This window comes from Hemicordylus capensis, chromosome 1 (genome assembly GCF_027244095.1).
Source record: "Hemicordylus capensis ecotype Gifberg chromosome 1, rHemCap1.1.pri, whole genome shotgun sequence".
Taxonomy (NCBI): Eukaryota; Metazoa; Chordata; class Lepidosauria; order Squamata; family Cordylidae; genus Hemicordylus; species Hemicordylus capensis.
In genome coordinates, this window is record NC_069657.1 from 184,293,271 (window position 1) to 184,311,099 (window position 17,829).

The following is a 17,829-nucleotide window of genomic DNA, read 5'->3' on the forward strand; positions in this document are numbered from 1 at the left end:
GCTAAACTTCCAAAATTAATAACTATGTTTATAAATAATCATGAATTGGTAATAATAAATATATCCAAAATCTGAATTCAAGGATTGTGTCATACACCACCCAAAAGCTCTAATATGGGTATGAGAATGGGTGCTACACAAAAAAGATAACCCCATACATGCTGAGCATATCGCAAGGGGAAACTATACGATAAACAATATCCACTAAATGGATCAAATAGCAAATATACACCACAAAGAATCTACAATGACAATGTGATAATAATGTCCATCCTGTTGCATACACGAGGTATATCCATTTAGTGGATATTGTTTATTGTATAGTTTCCCCTAGCAATATGCTCAGCATGTATGGGGTTATCTTTTTTGTGTAGCACCCATTCTCATTCCCATATTTATACTTTTGACATTGTTTTTCACTTTTCACAATTTTTCTCCATCACGTTCCATCATATTTTGTTCCAACTCGACTCGTTTTTCAACATCAGCTTTTCTGCTTCTCTTTCGCTTTGACAGAATATCAGTATTTGAGCCTTGTTTCTTATCTGTTGCACTAACTCTGGAAGAAGGTTTGCAGGGACAAAATGAGTGACTACAGAATTCATTTCTCCAAAATAGCCTCACTCACACACACACACACACACACACACACACACACACACAGACACGGAAGGGGGGAGAAATGCCTTGAAAGAAAATTGCATTGATACTGATTAAAACTAAGATAACAACATCAAAGAATAGACTATTTTAAAACCTAGTGTGCTTGAGCACTGCCATTTTCCATTATCACATTATTACTGAGATATCTATGATAAACTCTTAATTATGTACAAAGAACAGGATTCTTCGGTTGGGCTTGGTAAAAAGAGTCACAGTTTATTTCACATTCTGAAGATGCAGTCCTCAGCAGACATATGGCTGGGCTGGCCTAAATAGGTCAGAGTAAAGTTTATTATCTGTGATCTGTGATGTGGCCTTTTGGCCACATACTTAAGGATCATTCCTAAAGAAATTGGCTGACATGCTGATCAACTCCTACTGCGCATGCTCTTAACATCAGCACACATGCAGCCCTAATCCCCATACTTCAAAAGCATAGACACGCTGGCACAAGAGTGTGTTCTGCAAACAGTTTCAGAGCAATCTCATACTCCAGAAATGCTCTGTTAGAGTGGAAACACATTCCTGATCTTCAGATATTAAAAGAGCAATTCCGGAGTACAGGAAATATCTGAAAGTACTCGTACAAGAACACCCACACTTCAGAAGTGTGGGGCTAGCACTGTGCATGCAATGATGTTAGGAGCACACACTAAGCCATCAATATAACTTTTGACAAATATTTTCCTCCCCTTATGCTCCTTTGATTAGTGACACCTCTGCTTTAAGATACTAGCTATTAGACACAAAGCCACCCTGTATGGGCAAAAGATAACAGTGTGGAATCACCAAGGAAACAATGAGGCTGTTCACATAAGCAGCGCTTCCCAGGATTGGGCAGCCCTAACTAGGTAGGGCAGTTTTTGTGAAGCATCGGGTTCAAGGCCGATCCCGGCACTGCCTCCCTGGATAGCTCAGGAATATAACATGCGTGCCCTTTTACCCAGCCTGGTACAGGGTCGCCTGAAGCCCAAGCATTACACAGAGCCAGGTGCCTAGAGCAACTGACTACAGGTGAAACTCGGAAAATTAGAATATCGTGCAAAAGTCCATTAATTTCAGTAATGCAAATTAAAAGGTGAAACTGATATATGAGACAGATGCATTACATGCAAAGCGAGTTAAGTCAAGCCTTAATTTGTTATAATTGTGATGATCATGGCGTACAGCTCATGAAAACCCCAAATCCACAATCTCAGAAAATTAGAATATTACATGGAACCAAGAAGACAAGGATTGAAGAATAGAACAATATCGGACCTCTGAAAAGTATAAGCATGCATATGTATTCAGTACTTGGTTTGGGCCCCTTTTGCAGCAATTACTGCCTCAATGCGGCGTGGCATGGATGCTATCAGCCTGTGGCACTGATGAGGTATTATGGAAGACCAGGATGCTTCATTAGCGGCCTTCAGCAATTCTGCATTGTTTGGTCTCATGTCTCTCATCCTTCTCTTGGCAATGCCCCATAGATTCTCTATGGGGTCAGGTCAGGCGAGTTTGCTGGCCAAACAAGCACAGTACACTGTATACTTTTCGGAAGTCCGATATTTCATCAGACCACTCAATAACTGTTGGGAATTCTCTCTGGTAGGAGAAACACTTTTTCATTATAGCAGAGTGCACAGAGGCACAACACAGCGGAATTTAGTTAGGCATGCGTGTATGCTGAGAGTAAAGTAACTTGGAGCCAGTTCATGGTTTCAAATCAATATAAGTGGTATTTATTAGAGAACTCCATTCTAGATAGGAAAGTGAGGAGTTAGGATCTCTAATCTAGCTAGCTAGCTGGATAGATGGATTCTGCATCTCTGCACAAATGGTGCAGGGGAGAGGAGCTTGCATGTTGCAAGGTAGAAGGAAGGGAAGGGAGAGAGGAAGGAAGTGTCTGGAAGGAAGGAAGTCCCTAAGATTAGCAATCTACATATCAAAGGGATAGTGTTAGAGCAGTAGAGAAGGGATGGCCAATGTCTTGACCCTCTAGCCCTCTGACTCACTAGTAGGGATGTGTGGTTTGGTTCGGATCCGAACCGGTTCGGATTCGGAGGTTCGGGTCCGAACAGAATTCGGGCCAGTTTGGATCTGAACCGGTTCGGAAAATCCGAACCGGTTCGGATGTCCCATTGCCTTCAATTGAGTGTATTTTGTGTTTACTTTAAGTTAAAAGTGTGTCCTCCATTTTGTGGCTCCTTCCTGAAACTTTTGCTCCTGGCATCCATTTTGTGAGGCTATTTTCAGGCATTGCATTGGCTGTGCTATTGATAATTTGATTGGCCAGAATGAGTCCTTTGCTCTGGTAGGCTGCTTGGCTGTTGTACTGTTGAGAGCTGGCACCCTGTTGGCTGTGGGGGGAGTGCAAAGGTGGGGACTCCCAAAGGAGGGAATTTCAAACCTATATAAACCCAAGCCTCTAGCCTAGAAACTTCTCTTTGGCTGCAGTTGTGGGATCATCTGAGACCCTTGCTTGCTCCTTTGCTGCTGGTGTCTGACTTTGAGTCCCTGACTGTGTCCTGTGTCTCTCTGTGTTTTTGTGTGCCACCTTCTTTAATCTTTTGTCCACCTGCCCTCTCTGTGACTCTCTGTGTGTGTCTGTCTCTGTCTGTCTCTCTTCTCTTTACTTACTTTACTTTTTTCTTAAGTTTCCCCAAATTTCCCTGTTGTTTTTCTTTGTCTGTCCTGCTTTCCTCCCCCTCCCCCTTTCCCTTCTCATCCCTCCTTCCTTGGGCCCACCCTCCCCCACTGCATTCATTGCTTTAAAAGTTCAATTTATTATTGCTCTTTGTGCCTTGCCTTGTTTTTGTTCAACTTTCTGATTTTCATTGCATTCCATTGGTTTCATTTATATATTATTGCTGCTGCTGGTTGTTTGCTTTAATTGTTAACTTGTACTTTGCATTTTGTTACTGCTGCCTGCCTGAGTTGTCATCCCCCCCCCCCCGAGAGGATTTTGTTATTATAGCCAATTTTTGTTGTGATTGTCCCATATAATCTATTTTGGTTCTCTTTTGGTGGTTGGTTGTGTGCTTTTCCCTCCCCCCCGAGACTTGCCCAATTTGCTTTTGCTTGATTCTTTCAGATTGGTTTTCATTCAGTGTTCAACTAGTTTTGCATTTTTTGATTGATTTGAATTGAGATTATTTGTTCTGTGTTGCCCCCCATCCCCCCCCCCCGAGATTCTGCTGGTTGATTCTCATTCATTGGTTTAGAATTGGGTTTTAAACTTTTTGGCTTGTGTTTGTCCACTCCCTAATCCCCCTGATCAGTTGACTTTTCCAGAAATCCTCAGTAGAGTGCTTCAAAATCTGTCAAAACTCTTCTCTTTGCTTATCAATGATAAGCAATTGTGAGGCAAACAGAGGCAGGAGGGAGTAAAGAATTTAAATTGGAATCACATCTGTGCTATTTGCAAGGTCAGAAAGGGTCAGGAATGTTCTGGAACATACTTTTAGGGCCATTTCATAGAAAGCAACTATACTAAGCAGCCTGAATTTGACAGAAATCTGACCTGCACTTCATCTGGGAGTGAAGGGAGTCCTGAGGCTGCCGATGAAGCCTCTAAAGAATGCTTTCTTGATCTGAAACAGAAGAAGAGAGAAATATGTGTGTTTTCTTGAGACAATTCCCCCACAGCACTTTAAATTTATTCCCTTGTCTCCTTCAGCGTGGTGTGTGGGTATCAATGAATTTTCCTAACCATCAAAGGATTTATGTGAATAATAAGATTTTTCATTGCCACCAGCATGTCTCCAGGGTTGTAACAAGGCTGGTAGGTCTCATCATTTCATACTAGGCACTGAGGGAGGTTATTTCACATTTCTCATTGTAGTTCAGCCCTAGCCTTGAAATATCTGAAGGCTGAAATCTTGCTTTTTATGACTTGGTTCTCTGCTTTTCTCAGCTCTACTTGTGCATTGGCTCAGCTCAAGATGCCATCTCACTTTCACAAAATATGCATCAAAATGACTCTATAGATATGGTACACCTTTCTGTTATCTGCAGCATATGTCCAAAGCATTGTAGGTGGTGTGTACCAATATGGGCAGGTGGTGCAAAAGTGTTTGATGCATTTTCCAAAATCCTAGTTAAAAGATGAACTGCTTCCATTTGATCATCAATATGTGATGCAAGCTCAACACATCAAAGTCATACAGAGAGGCCTTTCATCAGCTTTCTTAACTGCCCAAGTTTCACCTCCACAGAAAATCTTTGCATCCTATCTTAGATTTTTTCAGGACCAGATACAGTAACCAAAGCCAAATATAAACAATACTTAAGAATATGACAGGAGTTCAGCACTACAGATCTATTCATAGCAATTGTTGATCAGACCACAATTAGGTTATTCAGGGGATTGAAAGCCTGTACTATGTGTTGCTCAGTCATGTCAGTAGATGTGATATATTAAAAAACAAAATGTACTCCGCTGCAGTTTTTAAATACCACAGAGACTGTTGTGCAGATAGTTCCACTTTAATCACTGCTTCTTCCCACTCTATGCCAAACTTGAATGGACTCCCCATTTGGTTACTACTCACAGCTTATTGGACCCTGAAGAAATAAATGAGAAGATAGCTTGAGAGAAAAGATCCTACCCTATTCCCAGCTAACATGTCATTATATAGCACTAATGAGGGATGTGGCATTGCGAACAGTCAAAAGATCTGAAAATGCAATGAATGTTTAAAAACTGAACATAATGAAACAGTTGTGCATAAATGAACATAGTCATATAGATCCACTCATACTTTTACAAACATGTTACAACTATTGGCCATATCCCCAGTGGTTTGGACCCAATGGAACCTAGCACAAATGGAAAACACTTACACTTACACTTCCACAAGGGGGAGGGTCCCTCTAAAGGTAAAGTGTGTCGCTGAGTTGGTGTAGGCTCCTGGGCAACCACAGAGTCCTGTGGTTGTCTTTGGTAGAATACAGGACAGGTTTACCACTGATACTAAGAGGCATTGCAGGGTGCCTCTAAGTACCAGTTGCAGGGGAATAACAGCAGGAGGGACGGCATGCCCTAAACTCTTGCCTGTTAGACTTCCAGTGGCATCTGGTGGGCTACTGTGTGAAAGAGGATGCTGGACTAGATGGGCCTTGAGCTTGGGCTGTTCTTATTCATTCATTCATTCATTCATTCATTCATTCATTCATTCATTCAGTTTCTTATGTTCTTATGGTCCTCCCTTGCAGTATGAGATGATGCCTTTCAGCATCTTCCTATATCGCTGCTGCCCAATATAGGTGCCAGTAGGGATTCGAACCATCAACCTCATGCTTGCTAGGCAAATTATTTCCTGCTGCGCCATTAGGTAGCTGGGTCCCTCTAATGTCCACTAATTCCCACTCACAGATTCAACACTATTCTGGAGTCCCCCAGCTCTCAGAAGTGACTTGGGAGGAGGGTGAAGATGGCTGTGGCAGGAAAGAGGAAGGGGGGATGCTCCATTGCATGAGTGCAACTCTGCTTATGGTTCTTTTGACCTAAGCATTTATTTGGAAGCAACCATTCATTTTCATCTGAAAATAAATATCAGGGTTTGGGATCCAAAAAACAACATTCCGGTGGTGGTGATGGGAATAGAAGAAGTAATGTTGGCAGGTCAGCAGGCCATTCTAGGGCAAGGGTAGTCAGAAATTTAATAGCCGTTTCACCTTCTGGCTGTCCTGCCAGCTCTGTGACCTCGGGGAGCACTGCCAACAATCCACATAGCCTTACCTTGCTCCCGTGCAATGCCAGATCTGTCCAAAATAAACCTGAACTCATCCATGATTTGATCATGGATGAAGGGGTTGACCTGGTGTGTATCAATGAGACTTGGTTGGGGGACGCTAGTGGCCCAGTCTGGTCCCAGCTTCTTCCTCCAGGGTATATTCTGTAGAGGAGCAGGTGAGGGGATGTGGGTGGAAAGGTGGAGTCGCTGTGGTCTATAAAGATAACATCTCCCTTACCAGGGTCCCTGTCGAGGTATCTGACCATACTGAATGTGTGTACCTAAGTTTGGGGACCAGGGATAGATTGGGACTTCTGTTGGTGTACCGATCGCCCCACTGCCCAACTGAGACCTTTACTGAACTCACGGACTTGACTCCCAGACTTTTGGTGCTGGGGGAATTCAGTGTTCCTTTGGGTACCAATTTGTCCAGGGCAGCTCAGGAATTCATAGTGGCCATGACAACTATGGGCCTATCCCAAGTGGTCTCTGGACTGATGCACATTGCAGATCACACACTTGATTTGGTCTTTTACTCTGATAAAAAAGGTTGGTGAGGCAAGATTTACCTTTGCAGAAGCCATGCTGGTTCACTCCCAGCAGGCTCTGTTCTTCTATGTGCTTTTTATCCTTGAGGATGCTTTCCATCAATTTGCCTGGAATGGACGTTAAGCTAACGGGCCTGTAATTTCCCGGATCGCCCCTGGATTCCTTTTTAAAAATCGGTGTTACATTTGCTACTCTCCAGTCCTCTGGTACAGAGCCAGATTTCAGGGATAAGTTATATATTTTAGCAAAGAGGTCGGCAATTGCACATTTGAGTTCTTTGAGGACTCTTGGATGGATGCTATCCGGCCCTGGTGATTTGTTAGTTTTCAGTTTTTCCAGACACCTTGTATTTTGCCCGAAAACGTATTGGCAGCCAGTGTAATTCTTTCAACACATGAGTAATATGGTCTCTCCGAGATGACCCAGAGACCAACCTGGCCATGGCATTCTGGACCAACTGCAGTTTCTGGACTATGTATAGAGACTGCCATATAGAGACATTCTGGATGTACAGAGACATAGAGATGTATAGAGACATTCTGGACCAACTTCTTCAGGAGATGGCATATCTTCCCTGAATGCCTGCCTGGAGGCAGTAATGGGCTGGATGAGGGAGAATAAACTGAAGCTGAATCCAGACAAGACAGAGGTACTTATTGTGCGGGGTCAGAACTCCAGAGACGATTTTGACCTACCTGTTCTACCTAGTACCTGTTCTAGATGGGGTCACACTTCTCCAAAAGGAACAGATTCGCAGTCTGTGAGTACTTCTGGATCCACACCTCTCCCTGGTTTCTCAGGTTGAGGCGGTGGCCAGTGGTGCTTTCTATCAGCTTTGGCTGATACGTCAGCTGCGTCCGTTTCTCGAGATAAATGACCTCAAAATAGTGGTACATCTGTTGGTAACCTCCAGACTGGACTTCTGTAATGTGCTCTACACGGGGCTGCCTTTGTACGTAGTCCGTAAACTTTAGTTGGTTCAGAATGCGGCAGCCAGGTTAGTCTCTGAGTCATCTCGGAGAGACCACATTACTCCCTTGCTGAGGGAGCTACACTGGCTGCCAATTGGTTTCCGGGCAGTATACAAAGTGCTAGTTATAAAGCCCTAAACGGCTTAGGCCCTGGGTATTTAAGAGAACGCCTTCTTCATTATGTGCCCCACCGCCCACTGAGGTCACTTGAGGAAGTCCGTCTCCAGTTACTGCCAGCTCTTCTGGTGGCCACACGGAGATGGGCCTTCTCGCTTGCTGCCCCGAGATTGTGGAATGCGCTTCCTGCCGAGATGGGATCCTCCCCATCCCTGACTATTTTAAAAAAACATCTGAAGACCCACCTCTTCACCCAAACTTTTTCAGCTTTTTAAATTTGTAGTTTTAATTTTATACTGTTTTTAAATTGTTAAACAGTTTTAACCTTTTATATTTGTTTTAATTGTTTTTATGTTATTGTTAGCTGCCCAGAGACGAAAGTTTGGGTGGTATACAAGATAGATAGATAGATAGATAGATAGATAGATAGATAGAGGCAGCCCCACATAGAGCGCATTGCAGTAATCCAGCCTAGAGGTTACCAGCATATGTATCACCGTTTTGTGGTTGTTCATCTCAAGAAATGGACTCAGCTGGCATATCAGCCGAAGCTGATAAAAAGGACCTTTGGCCACCACCTCAACCTGGGACACCAGGGAGAGGTTCAGATTCAGAACCACCCCAAAACTGCATACCTGTTCCTTCTGGGGGAGCATGTCCCCATCCAGAACCAGCAGATCAAAATTGTCTCCTGAGTTCTGACCCCACACAATAGGTTCCTCCATCTTATCTGGATTCAGCCTCAATTTGTTATCCCTCATCCAGCCAATTACTGCCTCTAGGCAAGCATTTAGGGAGGTTATGCCTTCTCCCAATGATGCTGACATGAAGAAATAGATTTGGGTGTCATCAGCATACTGATAACACAATTCAACAAATCTCCTGATGATCTCTCCCAGTGGTTTCATGTAGATGTTAATCAGCATCGGAGACAATATGGAGCCCTGAGGGACACCATACGAAAGTTCAGATTTTGAAGACCAACCCGCTCCAAGAGACACCATCTGGAATCTGTCCAAGAGGTAGGAGCATAACCACTGCAAAGCAGTGCCTCCCATCCCCAGTCCCCTCAGACATTCCAGAAGGATACTATGGTCAATAGTATCGAAAGCCTCCAAGAGATCCAAAAGGACCAACAGAGTCACACTTCCTCTGTCAATTCCCAAAAGAGGATCATCCATCAGGCTGACCAAGGCAGTCTCCACTGAGGATTCAAGGCAGGCCTCTTCAGAAGTGGTCTAATGATTGCCTCCTTAAGACAAGGAATCATCCTGCCCTCCCACAGAGATGCTTTTATGATCTCTAACAGTCCCTCTACAACAACCTCCCTGCCAGATATTATAAGCCATGTCTGGCAAGGATCAAGAAGGCAGGTGGTAGGCCGCACCATTCCAAACAACTTATCCACATTCTCAGGGGTCACAAACTGAAACTGATACAGCTTCATCACATAAGAGGAGCTGCTGGACACTTCAGCATCAGACTCTGTAACAATTGTGGAGTTTGAATCTAAGTCAGCCTGAATACAAGAGATTTTGTCCACAAAAAACTCATTAAAAAGGTCACAGTGAGTAATTGTTGGTTCCAAGTACTGATTCAAGGGGAAAGGGGTGCACATTAGCCCCTTCATAACCCTGAATAACTCAGCCAGATATGAACTTGCAGACATGATACCAGAGGAAAAGGATCGCTTCTTTCCCACATGTATCACTTGAGCATAGATCTTCAAATGCTTTCTATATAATAATCTGTTGGATTCGAGTCAAATCTTTCTCCACTTGCGCTCTAGTTGTCTAATCCGCCGCTTCATCCCCCCTAGTTTTTCCATATACCAAGGGGCCAGTTTCGAATCAGGTCAGAGAGGACACTTAGGAGCAACCATGTCCACTGCCTTGGTGAATTGATTATTCCAATTCTCCACTAGAGTGTCAACAAGGTTTACCAGAAGAGCCAACACTAAATCCCTCCAAGGCTTCTTGGAATCCTATTGGATCCAATAACCTTCTCAGATGGACCATCCTAATGGGCCCTCTACCCCTGCGGAGGTGGGATGTGGTTGTGAGTCCAACCTTACCCAGTTGGTGGTCCGTCCATGACAATGGGGAAATCACAGGATTCCCCACCCATGGAACACCACCCTGTTCAGAGAGATCACCACCCTGTTCACCCACTGAACACCACCCGGTTCAGAATATCTGGTGTCATCTTTAAAAGGCACCCTGACCCAGGAATTTTTGAATGGCTCTGCTCTGTTTTTTGTACAATGAAGTTGGGGAAGGGGGGCAGCTCCTCTCCTCTTTGGTGCAAGCATGCACTCTATGGCATTACTCTGGAGAAGAACCATTGTGTGCTACAAAGGAATCGAGCAGAATTGTTAATAATGTGTGACAATGCCCCTTCTCCCAAGGACCGCTCTCTCATGAGAGTGAAAGGCCATTGAGACAGCTGTGTACTACTAATGAGAAGAACCATCCTGGGGTTCACAGGGATGGGATTGAATCGTTAATATTGTGTGATGATAGACCAAGGACCACTCTCCCATGAAAGTGAAAAGCCATGGAGATACAAATGTGAACTGGACAGCAGATGCCATCCAGCCTGGTTGCTCAACACAAGCAAGCCATGGGGATGGGTACCTCAGCAACACGTTTCCCTGTCTTGGTGACTGTCGTGAAGAAGCAGTCCAAGCAGGGCCTCTGCCACTCCAGTCATCCATTGGCACACACCCATGTTTGTTTTTGCCCAGTAAAGCGATCCTACTTTCCCAGGATTGCTGATAAGCAGGGCTCCCCACTCCTGTGATTCCCTGCAGTGGCCAATCTGCATATGTGGCTGTGCTGGTCCAAATCCATGTAACTGTAATGAGAGAAAAGGTCTAGCCCCGGTTCCAATGTTTAGTCTTCCCACCTGGTATTGCCTGGACACATGGAGCAGCCAAATAGTTCGTGCCTATTTGAGTCCTTGTACTAACTCACCATCAGTGGAATATGGAACCTAATGACACTGCAATTTCTTTAGTGACCTCAGGAGGGGAAAATACATTAATTAAAGCTAGTGCCAAGTTTACTTGCAAGGAAAGTGATTTATTCATGAAACATTTAAAATGATGTGCTTAATTTATATATAGATGTTTTGGAAATGTTAGACCAAGCAAATTCAAATCCAATTTTTCAAGAACATATTAAAAAGTCTTTACTTTTAAAAGATTTTTTGGCACTGCTTGTAAAGATGTTCCTTCCTTCCTCCCTCCCTCCCCCTCCCTCTCCCCTCCCCTCCCTCTCCCCCCACCCCGCCTGCCAGGCTGGTTCATAGGCAACACAAAACTGACGGTTAGCAAACCTGCAATTTCAATTTGGAACTGTGAATTGCACTGCAAATGTTCATCAAACCGTGGCCTGACAAACTCCCATTCCAGGAGAGGGGAGCCCCTCACTGCTGTTTGGCTGCTGAGGCCTATCCCAACAAGCTCCACAGCCAGACTGTGGGCAAAGTGTCAGCATGTCAGCGGAGCCAGGGGCATAGCAAGGTTGGAGTGGGCCCAGAGACAAGATTTTAAAATGGTCCCCTCATCACTGAAGCTCAGCTCATGAAGTAAAGAAATCTTAAATGAGGCTGGATAAGTATTGAATAACTACACACACACCCTATGTGCCACAATAGAACATCATCCTAAATTATTTTTTAAAAGGTTTTGTAAATTTTGGACGATGCAAGTCATTTAATGGTACTAGAGAAAGACATTCTGTTCTGGTAGCTCCAGGTCTTAACACTCACATCAATTTCGGAGGATGAATACAACTGAAAGAAGCCCGTCCGGGTACGGGGTGGCGAGTACTTCAGTGAGTGCTGTCCCGGTCTTGGCAATTGCTGCCTGCAGCTGTTAAAACATGCACCCTGTCAGTCTGTCCACCCATGTGGGCATGTATACGCTTGCCTGAGCCCCAAAGTGGTGGACCCATTTTTCTGGGGCCACTGAAAACCGGGGCGCTCCTCTCCCACGAATCTCTGCACTGGGAGATCTGCATACAGTGCAATGCTGGACTGAGCCCAGGAATTGTAAATGGGTATAAAGGTCCATCCTGGAACCCAGTGTCTCCCCCATACGTGCATGTGGGCAGGCTCTAACACATGGGGCATCAAAATCCCTTCTGGGTGTACACAAGGCTTTATGGAGGAGGGGGTTTGCAGTGCTCAAGCTCACTCTTTTGCCATTGAGAGTTAGGTGCCCTCTGCAAGTAGGGTCCCCTATGGAGGGATTAGCTCAAACCATGAGGGTTTGGTCCCAAGGGATACCCTTGATCCTCCCCAGTAGACAGCCCCTCTCATGGGAGGGATAGCCAACATGAGCAAGGCACCCCATCGCTGGGAGGGGAACAAATTTTTGTGTGTGGGGGGGAAGGGGGCGGGTACTCCTGGCTGGGTTTAAAAGGCAGTCCCAGGTAAGGATTCTGGAGCAAACAGCCAAGTTCTATTTTTTTTCACTGAAAGGTTGGAGAAGGGGGAAGGCCCCAGCCCCTTCCCCTCTGTGGGTTTGCACTCCATAGGCTTACTCATGAGCAAGGACTGTCACCAGGATAAGTAGTGTTCCAGTCTTAGGGGAGTACACCACTGCTGTGAAGACAGATTCATCCAAACTAGGACAGACCACTCACTCATTAGAATGCCAGGCCATGGGGACATCCCCTTACAACTCATGAGAGGAACCATCAGAGGGGTAGGGGAAGAAAATACTGAGCAAATTCAGATGCCTGATGGCAAAACATCCCCTTCTCCCACTGACCACTCCCTCATGGGAGTGCCTGGCCATTGGGGCTCTACATCAAGCAAAGTTGCTGTATGGAGAAAAGACATGAGGAAGGGTACCCCAGAGACTGATTTCCTTGTCTTAGAGGCTGCTGCCAAGTTGCTGTCAAGGCATGCCCCCTGCCAGCCCCTCCACCCATGTGGACATGTGCACTCTTGACAGCACCCTGAAATAGTGACCCCATTGTCCTGGGGTCGTTGCAAAATGAGGGTCCCCTCTCCCATGATTCTTCACACCACCAGATCTGCATATGGCACAATGCAGGACTGGGACCTTGAATTCTGCATGGTTTCAAAGGTCTGTACCAGTATCTCCCCCATCTGTGTGCATGGCCAGGCTAGGGCACATGGAACGTCTAGATTTCATTTGGGTACTTGCAAGTCTTCATAGGGAATGGGGGTGGGGAGGTTGCAGAGATTCTGTGCTATCTTTTACCATGGAGACTTGGGAGCAGTGTTCCCTCTAACAGGGATTCCCAGATGTTGTTGACTACAACTCCCAGCACCCCCAGCTGCAATAGCTTTTGCTTGGGGATTATGGGAGTTGTAGTCAACAACAGCTGGGAATCTCTGTTAGAGGGAACACTGCTAGGGGGCCACTTGGGTGGGTGGGGTGACTCAAGTTGTGAGCTCGCTGTCCATGGGTTGACCTTTTAAACTCAGCCAGGAGTACGTCCCTGCAAAAAACCAGCTCCACTCCCTGCAATGTGGTGCCTTGCTCATGTTGGCTACCCTTCCGATGAGCAGGGCTGTCTCACAGCCACATTGGTCTCTCCAGAAGACTGGCCCTCTCACGAGCAAGCTGCTGGTTGAGCAGGTTAGGTCTGGAAAACTGCTTTGCTAGGTGACCCTTCACAACATCATCCTAGGTTATGGTGGGACATCCCCCCCCCGATCTTTTGTCCTCTCTCATTTACATATCCCCTCCTAGGAAATCTCCATGCTCTCCTCCCCTCACAGGGAAATATTCCCCCCTAGACCCCTGACCCCCTGAATCCATGCTTGTGCAGGACTGTCAGGGTAAAGGGCTGGGGTGGGGGGCACTGGCGCCATTGGTGCCAGAAGTAGTGCTGGCATGCCATGGTATGGCAGGGCAGGGCATTTCAATGGATTTTGAGAGCTTCCTTGCTCAGTTATTGAGCCCTGATGGCCTGTCACTTGAGAGGGTGGGCTATGGGATAATGGGTGGCAAGCACATAACATCATAGAGCTACATGATTCCTTCTTTGATAGATCTACCACATGACTAATTCAGGAAGGACAAAGAAGCAGTAAACAGTAGAAGATTGTTTTACAACAGTGAAAACAAAAGTAGCTTAAGGAAACAGCTTAATGACTTACTTTAAGGAAAGTAGCTTAATGACACCAAACAATCAAAAGTGGGAGTGGGGTGGGGGAGGTTATATTCTCACAATCAACGCATTCTGGGGAAAAATATTTCTACCCCGAACTAACTAGTTTGGGTCCCCAAAAGCAAAATTGGAGAATATTTTATGTAGCACTAGGGTTATTACTGTATGGATATAACCACACAAATAGATTGTATCAAATATGATGAAAAAATAATAATATTGACAGTTTAACACATTATTAAAATACAGTCGTAGAATGCCATGGAGATGAGTGTGATGTTATTGTGCTATTTAACCATATCACTGTGCTGTTTCAAAGTTCAGCTTTAGGTTCAAGAAATCTTTTGACTTGCAGAAGCTAAAGCCCTTTCTAGAAAACAATATGTCATAGTTCCCCTCTAATAAGCAGAATGACCTTTCTTAAAACTCTGAGTAACTTGTGTTTTTGTCTGATGCCTTTTAAAAATATCACAGAGACATGCTAATAGCAGAAAAGCAAAGATAATGAACCTCCAACTGTGTATATTTGATTTGGCTAAAATGTAAGTCTTAAAAAAAAATTACTGGTTTTGATGACTGCAAGTTTATATGATCTTTTTCTTTTCTCTTGACAGATGGCTGCCCACAGCCAATTGTGGTGGTGATGGCTGATAATATCTCTGTCCCTGAGTGTTCTATACTGTCTTCCATTTTAACATTCATTCAAGCAGGCAATTACTTGCACATTTAGCCACCCACAAATGAGCCGCAGCCAACCTTGCAACGAAGCTGAAAAGAGACAGCACACAATAAACAATGTCTTTAAAAGCAAGTTGTTCTAGTAAGAACTAATCAGCCTACTTTCCTTTCCCTGTCTCTACAACTGGACTATATTTGGTTCAAATTGAGGTCCACAAGTTAGATCTCTTGCACCTCAAATGTTAATGCATCCGCAATCTTGGATTGGGGTTTATGACATCATTACAAACTACACCATTGAGGTCTCCCTGTGTGTCACTCACTATAACTGAACCAAATTTAGCTCAAATCAGTTAGACAGTCCACAAATTAGTGCACTTGCACCTCAAATGTTCATGCGTCTGCCATTTTGGATTGAGGTGGATGACATCATCACAAACTCCATCATTGGGGCATTGCTATGTGTCCATACAGCTGTAGCAGATTTGGTTCAAATTGGTTAGACTGTTCACAAGTTAGCCCACTTGCGCCTCAAATGTTCACACATCTGCCATCTTGGATTGGAGTAGATGACATCATCACAATATTTATTTATTATTTATTGATTGATCACATTTTTATACCACCCCAAATACAAGTTCTCTATGCCATTGAGGTGTCCCTGTGTGTCATTCACTGCAACTTTATCAATTTGGTTCAAATCAGTTAGACAGTCCACAAATTAGCCCAATTGCACCTCCAATGTTCATGCCGCCACCATCTTGGATTGGGGTGGATGACATCATCACACACCACGCCATTATGGCATCCCTCTTTGTCCCTACAGCTTTAGCAAATTTGGTTCATATTGGTCCACGCGTTGGGAAGTTGATAGGGGGAAAACATTCATGGACGGACACACACACAGAATGCTGGGTGATCTCATAAGCCTACTGGAAAGTAGGCTAAAAATGGATGACTAGCTGCATTCCTGACCCATACACACTTACCTGCAAGTAAGCCCCACTGACCACAGTGGAACTTTCTTCTGAGTTTACGTGCATAGGGTTGCACTGCTAAAGTTTAATGTTTTGATTTTTGTCTGAATGATGATGTGATAACTGAAGGATGCAATTAATGTGCTCTACACAATCACAAGTGGTTTGGGGGCCATCTTACTAATTTTCATTTAATTCAAAGGCTGCATAGAAATTTCACTCCTGAGTACACTGAAAATTGATGAGTTTATAGAAGGGGCTTCAGTGAGGTTCCCCTGGAATAATTAATTTAAAGACTGTGGCCATGTACAGTAAGGTGAATGAAACATCATTTTTAATCCTACCACTGGTGCTTAAAACTAGGGATATGCAGAACGGGTTCAATCATGACACAAACCAGTCTACCATGAAGCAGGCCAGTTCAAGGGGTTTGACTGCAAACCAGAACACCCTTCAGAAAATGGGGCTGGTCCTAGATTGACCCAAATCAGACCAAATGGTTCAAAGCAAACTGGTTCAACAGGTTGAGCTGCTATGGAGGGTAGCGATGAGCCTGAAGTGTTTCAGCACCTCTTTGGAGACATGCCGAAACGCTTTGGCTCCTTGGTGCCAAAATGTTTCAGTAAGGTGCGAGTGGTTCCCGTAAGAGTAGGCAGGCAGGTCCTACCTGCCCATCCTCCCAACCCCTGCTGCTCTGTGCCACCCCACTGCAGTGCTGTTCAAACCTAAATTCCTGTGTGAAAGTGGCAGCTTGTGCTGCTTTCACCTTTATAACACCATGCTGCAGCGACGGGATGCTTCCTCAGCATCCCTTGCTTGGCATCGGCATATAAATGGCATCAGCACACAAATGCCATTTACGTGCTGATGCTGTGGAAGGGATGGCAGGGGAGCATCGTGTCTCTGCAGTGCAGCATTTTAAAGGGAAAGCGCCACAAGGTACACACAGGTATTTATTTATTTATTTTGTATTTATTCAATTTAGGTATGAATAGCAGCACAGTGGGGCAGGGCAGGGCTGCAGGGGTTTGGAGGATGAGCAGGTAGGACCTGCTCGCCTCCTCTTAAGAGAACCCATCGTTGCCCTTGGGATGGCATTGAAGCAATTCGGTGCACATCCCTAATGGCGGGTAGCCCCAGGCACCATGTCGACCTCTTGTTGGTCCCTTGCTGATTGGTTTTCTGCCAGTGCCATTTGCAATCTCCTATCTTCTTGGTTGGCTTGTCATCATTCAAAATCAAGTGTTGTCATAGCAACTCTGTCCCCATTGGCTGTGAGGGGAAGGGAAAAGGGAGTGGAGAGCAAAAAGGAGGAACTTTCAAACCTCCCTCCTTTTCCTCAGATTTCTTTAATAATTTCATTAATCTTTCAAATGCTCTTAGTAACATAAATCTGGTTTGAAATATTTAATGTCACAACAGTCATGTAAGATAAGTTATTAATATTCCCATGCATGTCCTACTTATCTCTATGCAACTGGTACATGGGTAACTGCATGCAGGGGATTGCAGCCTAAAATTTTAGAAACTGTCCACATCCGCCTTTCAACATGAGCTTTGGAAGAATGCTCCTCCCTGGGCCAGAGCTTAGGTTTTTAAAGACTTAAGCACAGACAACATTTTCTAGCCACCTCCAAGAATTCAAATTATACACAACTGTTTGAGTATTTTATTTTTGAGTTTTTTATTTTTTAGTTAATGAATGTTTGCTATGGGCGAACCACTTTGAACCACTTCGAGTTGGTTCATCAAACTTACTGGCCCAGCCAGACGGTTTGATTGAACTGGTTTTTGAACCCATGGTCTGGTTTGAATTTGGTTAAAATTTGAACCAAATCATGGAAAAATGTCCATGTACACCCCTAAAACTACAGATTAAATCAAAAAAGTATTTCAAAATACTTGTGTGATTTCATACGTGGGAGGGTCTTTGTTTTTTGTAGCATTTAACTTCCAAAAAAAAGTTCTATATTTCTGCTAAGGCAAGCAATTATTCCTC

General features: G+C 44.5%; 1 long non-coding RNA gene across 1 annotated transcript; it reads left to right on the plus strand.

Moving 5' to 3' along the window:
• Positions 1 to 8,429: 8,429 nt before the first annotated feature.
• Positions 8,430 to 15,503, plus strand: LOC128341729 (uncharacterized). The gene is made up of 2 exons (XR_008314529.1): positions 8,430 to 9,042; positions 14,790 to 15,503. It is a non-coding gene; the product is annotated as an uncharacterized LOC128341729 (long non-coding RNA).
• Positions 15,504 to 17,829: the final 2,326 nt, after the last annotated feature.